Raw genomic sequence first — 9,002 nt, 5'->3', positions numbered from 1 at the left:
TAACAACTCTAAGAAACTGTACCATTCACAGCCAAACATCAAATGGTAATTTGCCAACCAATTAACTTTTGCGAAAAACAAACCAAATATTTAAATTCGGCACCCCGAAAAATCACTTGAAACACATTTTATGCTCGCAGGTAATCTTATATTTTGTAATTTTCTTATTTAAAAAGTGATCCTTGTTAGACAGTGTAGGGAACCCGATCTTAATCAGCGGATTCCGCCCCGTCGGTTCGTCACACAAAACTAAAACAGTCAAATACTTCAACACAAAAAAATTTTCATTTCACTCTCAGGGACCACCACTTCGCCCTTCCTCTCTCTCCCGTGTCCCGAACTCCTCTCACTGTCCCTCTCCCGCCTTTTTCTCCCTTCGGTTTTATGACTCTTTGTCTATATTTATTATTCCTTTTCACAACCCATTATTACCGCGTACAAATAAATTGCACCCGTTCCGACAAAACAGCAACGGAGGGAGGACGAGGAGGTCCGATATCACTACAGACAAGTTGTGATAGCCCCGCACGTAATCGAAGTTGCTAACTTTAACGTCCAAACCACATCATATAAAACTTGTTTAAGTAAAAATATCTTGTAAAAATGCGAGAATAATTGTCTTTATGCGATAATAGTGTTTATATTTTGGCAACAGATTGTATCAACTACATGGAAAGTATGTTCTCGTAAATATTGTGTTTATAGAAAAATTATTGGGCTGCAATTTGGAAAAACTGTAGACTTATAAATTTCCACTGTCCACCCTCCGATTGTCTGTTCTTCCTTAATCTCGAGAATGGAGTTAGCAGGATAAAAGTCGAGACCAAATATAGAAAGTTTAGGGCAGGAAGTTTAGATTGACTATATATGAACTTCCGGTTTGGATCGGAAATCACGTTACTTCAATCCAAAAGTCCCCCCAACGGAGTTAGATAGATGACTGACTAGCACGATTCTATTGCTAAGAGGGAAAGTATGATGTGCAGGGGCAAGACACCGCTAAAAGAATTGAGAAGTTTGTGACGAAAAAAATGCCGCCCGATATTGTGACGTCACGATAAATAATCGCTGGTTAGAATTAGTTTGGTTTATTTGGTTACGTGAGCAATCTGCCGAAGGGGATGAATCCTGGAAAAATTTTTATGGGAAGCTAGACTCTATTTAGGTGTCACTAACCCGGGAAATTCCACGTGTTTGGCCCGAACCCACGACTAACTACTGATGTTCGGTGGTTTTATAATTCTTACGAAAAAAATTATATATATATATAATTTTTAAAAATTATATTCATTTTGGTAAGAATTATATTTAGTTTATTATTTTGTTAACTTTTATGCCAGTAGATGGCGCTACGAGTAACTCAGCAAATCAAATGTAGATGTAAATTAATTGTTTTATAGGAATTCAATCGATATTTTGGGATGGGATGAACGAAATTAACCAAGTTAGAAGTATTTGGATTTAACTGCCGAGTTTCGTAGCAATTGGTCGAACGGCCTAGGAGTGTGTAGTGAACAAACAAACAAACCAACATCCACATTTATATATATAGATTATGATTAATAATGCAAATGTTATTTTTAAAATAAAATCTCATAAAAGCCGGGAAAAGCAACGAGTAACGCAACTCGTTGCTTGATTTTTTTTAAATCAAGTAATAAGCTGTGGTTTGGGCGGCCGGATGGCCGAGCGGTCAAGGTTAGCAGCCTGCCGCCCTGGGGGACCCGGGATCGAATCCGGACGGGTCGAAAAAATCCCCAGGAATTTTTCGGGGGTAGTCCGTCCGGATATGTGGGTCCCCGTCCCTCACCACCCGGCCGCCCCATTGTGGGTCTGGCCGAACCCATAATGGGCTTGCTATAAGAGGCCCTCTTAGTGCCCACAGGGTGGAAAGAGTTACCAAAAAAAAAAAAATCTGTGGTTTGGAGGATCCCATGAAAGAATAGAAGTGTAAGATTAGATGATTGGGTGTGTTTGTCAAGGGTGAAGGACTAACAAATACGCTTTAAAAAGAATGGGTGAGCTTGATTTAGATATATTAGCTGATTGGGTGTGTTTGTCAAGGGTGAAGGACTAACAAATACGCTTTAAAAAGAATGGGTGAGCTTGATTTAGATATTATGAATTGTACAGGGCATACATACAATAACGGTAGCAATATGAAGGGAAAATATAAAGGTGTGAAATCTAGAATAATTAGCTTATTTCAGTTTTATTGCACATCATAGATTTATCAAACACTTAAAATAGCGTATTTTAGACAGAATGGTTAGATCGAGTTTTTTTTATGCAGTACTAGTCGATCGCTACTCAACAAAGCGTTTCTAAATGAAGCGCTATAATGTAGCGAACCATTTCTAAACGTTTGCTGCAAGGGGTCGCTGCAGCAAAGATAAAGTAGCTTTTACGTCCGCTACACATAAAAGAAAATGGACGCTTGTGTGTATCTATATGTATAATCGAGACGAGTTGACAATAATAATAATATTTTAATTACGTCAAAATCGATCATTCTCGTAAAGGAATTTTTTGTAGATGATCTAAAGTCTTATAAACAATCGTAGCGATGTTTTGTAAATATTTCGAGTTTCCATCTTGTGCATCAAATTACTACCAGAGAGAAGTATACACACCCAGTGGCGTAGCTAAGGGGATGCGGTAGGTGCGGTCCGCACCGGGCCCCTGGAAAACGATAGGCCCATGGGGGCCCCAAAATCACGAAAAAAAGACCCGAAAAATTTTTTCGGGGGCCCACAGATCTGGTTCCGCACCGGGCCCGGAGAATCCTAGCTACGCCACTGTACACACTGTCCGATTTAAGACCTTTGTATATGCTAGACCGGACCGAATAGAATACAAATAAAATGTTTATAAATATAATGAAAAACCTTTATATTACATAAGAAAAACATCAAGTTCTTAATCAATTTGAATTGAAAAATCTATCGAAAACGCGTTTTAGATAGACTATCCTCACCAAAGACTTTTTGCAACGTTTTCAACGTTTTTGTACGAGTAATTCCATTGCGAAAACAAAATTTAATGCACATTCTTTGCTCTTTGCTCAAATTTTCGGCGCAAAAATTCTTTACACACAAAAGCGTTTATTTGCAAACAAAAATAGTTGATGCATACGGATTACTGCAAGATGTCGCTGACAGTCGCACCAAACAATGAATAAAAAATGACGACAGCGCCCTCTTACACGCGCGCAGTTTAAATGAACCATTCTCGGTACAATTTGATTGCAGTAGACCAAATTTACAATTGTATATGCTATCCTATGATGATGACACTTGCTTAAATTAAGGCGTTCTTTTAATTTAAAAATTTATGTTAATTTTGGGAAATCATGAGTCTTGGAAACAGGGCCGGATTATCGAATAGGCAAAGTAGGCAAATGTCTAGGGCCCGTAATTCGGAGGGGCCCGGCTTCATTAGCCATTGCCTAAAAAAAAAAAAAAAAAAAAAAAGGTCAACAGCCATCCGTGCGTCAGAAGTAATCTCTCCCACGAGATCTCTCGCACCATCTAGAAATATCCCTAGGGCCACCTCTCATAGTAATACTGATGTATGGTTATGATTCATTTTCTAAATTTAAACTTATACTTCGCAACATCGCATATTCGATGTAGCGTTCAAGTTGCTCGAATGCGAAGTTATTACAATTCAATAGTGTTTTATAAAACAGTTAAAAAGGGTGACACTACGGTGTGACTTGGAGTGACACCACGATATCTGCACTGGGTGTCACCCATGCTAGCTACGCTAATGTCACATTATATAAGATTTGTTTAGAAGCAACTTATTTAAATAGGGCTCCAATTTAAATTTTGTCTAGGGCCCGCTAGAGGCTTAATCCGGCGCTGCTTGGAAATATTCTGCATTCTTGCGTATATGTAAAAACTGAACAAATAATTTATTTTATAAAGTTATTATTATATACTCGTATTATTTCCATCAATTATCCTTCCTATTGAATTTTATACCATTTTTCAATTTCGCCGAGAGATTAACTGTATAATTAGTGTTTTTAATCAATCTACACTATCAATAATAACGAAATAAAATTCTTCCGCTATGTCTATGGCATGGTGTTTTTAACTCTTTCCGCCCTGTGGGCACTAAGAGGGCTTCTTTTAGCAAGCGCATTATGGGTTCAGCCAGGCCCACAATGGGGCGACCGGGTGGTGAGAGACGGGACCCGACATATCCGGACGGACCCCCCGAAAAATCGGCATATTGGCGATTCTATGCGGACAAAGCGCTAATATCTGCACGTGTTGTTGCACTAGAACGTTTATTTGAGAATATAAAAGATCATTCGTAGTTTTTAGGGAGTTTACCGCAAGTCCCATAAATTACATGTAATGTCCGTAGAAATTACGGAAAGTCCATAATGTTTGGCAATTCTGTAACATTAACGCATGATGTCAACAGATTGACAGAATCAATATCAATTAGTATATTCAGTGCTTACTTTTATTTTTATATTCTGTTATCTAAAAGGTTAATTAATAATCATAAAAAAACGTTTTGATTATTATTCGTATTAGTCAAAATTTCACATGCAATAAATGGTCCGCGGCCGCCCAGGTGTGGTGGGGCATCTTCTCCACCGCGCCAGGAACGGGCCTGGGAATCCATAAACGAAAGACAAGGGAGTCCGCCAAAAATACACAACAGGGAGGGAGGAGGAGATCTAAAATAGATCAAAATTGTGCACATAATGGATGATTCTTTATCTGTTATTAATCTATAGGTAATGTATTAGTATCACTATTCTAATCCACTCGGCCACTGTTATTATTAGCTTTTATCCTGTGTTGGTCTTGGGTTCGCGCATCGCCAACGGGTTAGCTACGTGCAGTTTTCCGAGGTTTCTTCACGCTTCCAAACCTAAATAAAGGCAAGCTTCCCATAAAAGAACTCCCGAGAGGCATTTCCCCTCGACAAATCGCTCATGTATCGCGTTGCCCTATACGAATAAAATTAAACCACTATTCTAATGCTATTTGTAAAGCCTCTCTATAATTATGCAATCGATATTTTACACTATAGACATTGTCTAGGGAAATCTAGGGAACTTTTGAACAAAAATATAAGAAACATTTAAAATTAAATAGATATTCAGTTATAAGCCATTGCTATTAAAATCAGCAGCAGACTATTATCAAAAATAGATACAAAACGAATTCAAATAGGAAGCCAGCCGTTCGTAAAGTACAGTACCTAGAGAATTAAAATAATAATAATAATAATATATTAAAATGCATTTCGACTTCACAATGTGAATTAAAACATAAGAATTTTTTAAAGCATTGTTAAAATCCACAGTATACACAGTAGAGCTTTTAAGGTTTTATAATTTCTTGGAAAATTGTCGTTAAGCGAATCGTCCGATTTTTCATAAACTTAGAGTCGTAAATCGAACTTATGTACAGTACTTTGAACTAGTTTTATCTCTAATACCACATAAAAACGGTTAACAAAAAATACAGCATTTTATATAGTCATATTAAGAAATTTATATAAATCGTAAAACGGGGAATTGTAAAGGATGCAGTCGTAAAACGAGAATTTATTGTATGAAATTTTTTAAAAAATAAAATATAAAATATATGTTTTTAACTAAAGAATAATGTTTCTATTCACTAAAAAAATAATAGTTAAAAAAGGATGAGTAGTTTTATTCTATTTTTTTTTTCTAATATGCTTGTATTAGGTTCGGTTCATCACATTCGGTTAATGATTCAGCTACAAAAATAGAATGTTTATATTAAATCAAACAAAATGAATGTATTACTCTTACAGTTTAGATAAAACAAATTTTAATTTCATCCAATACAAAGGTTACTTATAGTAAAAATCGATCACATAATTTTATACATTTGAACCATGTATTTGTAATAATTAAAAAGAAAAAACAAATACATAAGCATATAAATTAGAATTTTAGTTTAATAGATTCCAACTACACATATCGAAACTTAATTTTTAAAATACAGTATCATTATTACCGTATTTAAAGTGGATAAATTTAGAATCGATTTTTTCTAATTTTCTCAAAAGCTTTTTCCAGTTTCCACTTTTATCTTTTAACATGACATTGAATGTGAATTTAAGCTTGTCATCTTGAATGTTTTACATCTGTTTTCATTGATTTTGTTTTTCTTTCTAACCATACAATGAGTTGTTTATAATAATAATTACACAATGTTTATCTTCTATATCTGAACCTTCATTTAAATAAATTTAGTAAACTTAAAATTTTTGACTGCATAAAACAATTTTAAAATAATAATTATAAAATTTTATTTATCCTCATCAGATGATGTAAAATAAATTGCAAAATATTTAATGAGTTCACTATTTATTATTTGCTAATCATTTTATTTAATTAATAGCAAGACATTAAGCAATAAATTTAACAAATAAAATATTTTGTATAAAAATTTGGAGAATATTTTGAAATTAAAAGTAAACTGATTTTTATATATCAATGCATCTAAAGAATGATGATATAGGTAACAATAGATAAAAATGAAAAGGAAGATTTGAATTATGATTACACAAGGACTGTAACATTACTTCAAAATAAAATGATATAAGTTATTTGAAGCATATATTCTATTTATAAACTGCTTTAAACTTGATGCAATAAGTAAGGTTAGGTTATAAAGATCATTCAAAATAATTTGAAAAGTATCCAAAGAAATATAAAAAGAATAAATGCAAGTAAAAGGGTAACGAATTTATAGAAAAGGAGTCCCCAAATTTTTCAAGAAGAGGGCCACATTACTAATTCTGACAATAGCAGTGAGCTGAAGCGATTTACACACCTACACACACATAGATATAAAGTATATGTAAATTTAAAAAAATAATAATTATAGAACTTTATTAAAAATTAAGAAAATACATTGAACATAAATAAAATACATTACAGATATTGTAAGTAGAATATTTTTTTTTTAATTGCGATTTTTTTTTAATTGTCTACAAGCAACCTTGGCTGTAGTCTGGGGACCCCTGCTCTAAACAATTTTCAGAAATTTGGAATTATGAATAAATTTCTGATAGATAAATTTCAAAAAAATTACTTTAGGATAAATTATTAAATGAAATAATCAAAAAAATTTTTAGGATTATACAAATTTATATTTATTAAAACACGTTATACTTTTATTAAAATTAAAAAATTATTTTTAAAATATAAAAGAAAGGAACCCGGTATCTCCTCTTATAAAACAATTAAAGTGATTTATCATGAACGAAAATGAAAATTTGGTTAATCGTTTAAAGCCTTACAAATTTCCTCTAAGTATGATATCATCAGTTACGTGGCACCTAACAGATGTGGAATAATTAATACCATATTAGGACGAGAGTTGAGTTTCCTCCCGGTATTTTAAATTAATGCAAATCTGCTCTGTAATATAATTTTAGATAAAATATTTTAAAAAACTGCTGGTTTTTTTATTAATTTTTATAAGCAATATAAGTACAGTATTCTATAGAGAAAACATTTCTCATATTACTTAATTGATAATTGAATAAGAGATTAAGGGGATAATTACTTTAATTTCCTCTTATATAACACTACACTAAACAAGAGGACTATTTTGAGAACTTGTCGCTTTATGTCTTTCATTACTTTCAATAATATCTAAACAAGTGGAACCATCCCGGAAATGTTTATTAATTTAGTTCTAGGAATATTCTCTTAAAATTAATAATATAAATATATAGTCAAAAATTTCTATAATTATCTATAAACTATATTTTAAAAGCAGTTTCGGCTTGTTTTTCTTCATAAATTTTTCATTTATGGAATACACTTATTATTATACTGAAATTTGACGTGATAAACTGTCGTAAAAGTACATAATTTGTATAATAAAAATATATATAAATATTTCATTCTAAAAAAAAAACTAACAGATATTACATATTAACGTTATTATAAATCAATAAAAAATAACAAATCCTTTATTAATTTATGCAATTTTTTAAGCAACTTTAATAAAAATATATATATATATTTCAATTTAAAATACATATTTTTATATATTTATACAAAAATTTTCTAATGTTACCTATATAAAAATTCAGAATAATCAATATTTTATGTAAATGAAGTTTAGAATTTATTATGTTAAATACATTTTTTTTTTTTTTAATATTTTAAAATGATTTTTTTTTTAAACTGTAACGAAACGACTTGTCTTCTTGATATTTCTTAATTTCCTAAAGCTGTCGGGATTTTTTTCTTTTTTAAGATGCGTTTGAAACGATCAATGTCTTCATTATTTGATCTCCAACTCTCGATCAATAACAGTAGCGAAGAGAGCTGAAAATATTTTCCTACCGTTACCTGGTGATCAGTGGCACCACAGAGTCTATCAGGTAGATCCGCAGGCGACCTGCAGACTAATGTTTTGGATGCGTTGACGTCACTTGTCCCTTTCGAATACAATTGTTCCAAGAGGTGAGATTCTTTTTTTTTCCTCTCTAACCATTTTTATATTTATCGATTGTAAAATTTAGTTTTGAAAACTTAAAGAGCAAAAAATTAATTTTATATAATAGCATTTATAAGATGCAATTTAAGCAGTCAGATTTTAATAATTTAAGTCTAGATTTGTTTATTATATCATAGGAAATAATGAATAATTTTCAATATATATATATATAATTTATTTTTTTTAAATATTTAAGATGATTATTGATTTTTTTTTAATTTTTTAAATGTTGTTATATAAATACTGATTTAAAAAAATAATAAATAAATAATTTATGTCAACATTGTATTTTTACAAAATAAATGACTTTAGTACATGTTAACATTAAACTTTTACTGTTTTTATTTTTATCATTGGATAAATGATAGACAAGGAAACAAAATTAGAGCGAATTTTTTATGTTATTGTGATTATTTTATTATCAATATTACATCAAAATATTTTTTGTTGTGTAAGAATTTATTTTTAATATTTATT

At 31.6% G+C, this 9,002-nt stretch overlaps 1 protein-coding gene across 2 annotated transcripts in view; it reads left to right on the top strand.

Annotated features, from left to right (window-relative positions):
- Window positions 1-8,360: 8,360 nt before the first annotated feature.
- LOC136990238 (fasciculation and elongation protein zeta-2-like) overlaps window positions 8,361-9,002 on the top strand; it is a 42,549-nt gene continuing 41,907 nt past the window's right edge. The window contains exon 1 of one of the 2 annotated variants that reach the window (XR_010883014.1): window positions 8,361-8,491. The gene's annotated coding sequence lies outside the window, so the exon portion shown is untranslated. The remainder of the gene's footprint in view (window positions 8,492-9,002) is intronic. The other variant, XM_067288628.1, reaches the window with a different exon arrangement.

Source organism: Centruroides vittatus, unplaced genomic scaffold, assembly GCF_030686945.1.
Source record: "Centruroides vittatus isolate TY-2023 unplaced genomic scaffold, ASM3068694v2 scaffold_861, whole genome shotgun sequence".
In the NCBI taxonomy this organism is placed as follows: domain Eukaryota; kingdom Metazoa; phylum Arthropoda; class Arachnida; order Scorpiones; family Buthidae; genus Centruroides; species Centruroides vittatus.
The sequence above is the reverse complement of the archived record's forward strand: the minus strand, read 5'-3'. Positions and strand labels throughout refer to the sequence as shown.